Raw genomic sequence first — 2,060 nt, 5'->3', positions numbered from 1 at the left:
ATACAAAACGGTATGAAAATCCGAAAAAAGTTTTTGAATTATAGTTTTCCGTTACTTAAGTTAAGGTTAGGTTAGTGTATTTCTTTACGTGATATAAACAATTCTAAATATATTATTCAAACGATTCTAAGTATATAATTCAAATTGAAAGTATTTATCCACATTTGAATAATACATAAGAATATTATAAGACCTTTTGTTGGTAAAATTCGACAATTAGGGTTTACACGAGAAATCAATTAGGAGGAGGTAAATTTTATGTATTCTTTGCCCCCTTTATCCGAAACTGTTGATAAAATTTGGGGGTCAAGAGACAATTCCCCTTCCAGTTATATATGTTCTAAGGTATTAGACAGTACACATATCAGTAAATTACTTCCCTTAGCACTGACAAAAACTCTGCTATATTTCTCAAACTATTTTTGTTCATAACTTTTAAATAAGCAATGACCGCCGATTAAGTTATAAGGAAAAGTTACTTATAGAGTCATGTCCTTGACAACATATTTGAAAATTATGGAAATCGGGGGTGACTCCCTAATACTAAATATTTACCGCATTTTTTCTCATTTTCATGACGATATCTTAGAAAATACAAGCGACCTCTTATCAACAGTTTCGGATTCTGGGGGCAAGAATACATAAAATCATAAAATTTATCTCCTCCCGATTGATTTCTCGTATAGGCCCTAATTGTGGAGTTTTACCCTTTTGTTTGAGTTTAAAGTTTACAAGAGAAATAAACAGAAAAGTACAATCTGTATAATGTAGATTAGCATTTATGCAATATACATATATAGAATATATATTGCATATATATTTTAGCAAAGCAAAAAATTAGTTTATTTATTTTCTCGTATTTTCTCTTACTTTTGATAATTTTTTAATATCTGTATATGGAAAGCGAAAAAAATAGAAAAATATAAATGTGCTTGATCGATAATACAGGTGACTCCAACATCTTCTAAAGGGGATCCTAAAGTCCTTTTACCGATTAAACGCAATAATTTAATAACAACTTTTCGTATATTACAGATTATAACATGGAAAATAAAGAAATATGTTATAGTATATTGTGCACCAAGGGACGAAAGTAGCGTTTTTCAGACGAGTGTGAAGTTTGCCGCCCGAGCCGAAAGCGAGGGCGGTAAATCACACGAGTCTGAAAAAGCTTTCGCCCCGAGGTGCACACGATATTTTTTATACTACCTTTACGGAAAGTTCGACTTCCATGCCTAGAGAGAGACGAGAGTGGTCAATTTCAAGCAGGACTTACTTTCCTCCCTAGGGCAGAAAGTGGTTACTTTCCGCCCGCTATGCCGCCCTGGCGTAAAATTGACCGCTTTCGCCCCTCTCTACAGGCATGGAAAGTCGAACTTTCCGTGGAGGTGTTGTGAAAAAACAGTTTATAGTTAGTTTACATCTTTGTTTTTTTTTTATTAACAACGTTTTTCTTTACTGTTATAAAAATTGTTACTAAATATATATAATGTCAAAAAAATATTAGTTGAACTTGTTTAAAATTGTATTATCGCCTACATTGTGTGTATATTACACACATCTTTCTTCTTCTTATTAACACTTTTTTTTACTGTCATCAAAATCCCCATTAGATATACACGATGTCATTAAAATACTCACTAGATATATACAATGTCGTCAAAAAATTTTTATCAATTGGACTTGTCTAAGAGAGTAATGTATTATTGCCTACATTGTTTGAACTATTTTTATAACATAGAAAAATAAAAAATGTGAGAAAATAGTTTATAGCTCGTTTATATCTCTATTTTCATTATTAACAGCGTTTTTGTTACTGTCGTTAATATCCTCACTAGATATATACATTGTCGTCAAAATATATAGTGTCGTGAAAATAATCAATTCAGCGCTTTGAATTAGTTTGACGACGTCGTCAAACTATTTGATAGACCGCTACACTTTTGACGACAGTTGTCAAAATAATCAGAAGTCGTCAAAGTAGTCAATGCGTACTAAAAATTGTCGTTAAACTATTCGATTCACATATATATATATATATAAGTATATATATATATATA

Source organism: Temnothorax curvispinosus, unplaced genomic scaffold, assembly GCF_003070985.1.
Source record: "Temnothorax curvispinosus isolate PA1 unplaced genomic scaffold, ASM307098v1 QBEX01007049.1, whole genome shotgun sequence".
NCBI lineage: Eukaryota > Metazoa > Arthropoda > Insecta > Hymenoptera > Formicidae > Temnothorax > Temnothorax curvispinosus.
Note: the sequence above shows the minus strand (reverse complement) of the source record.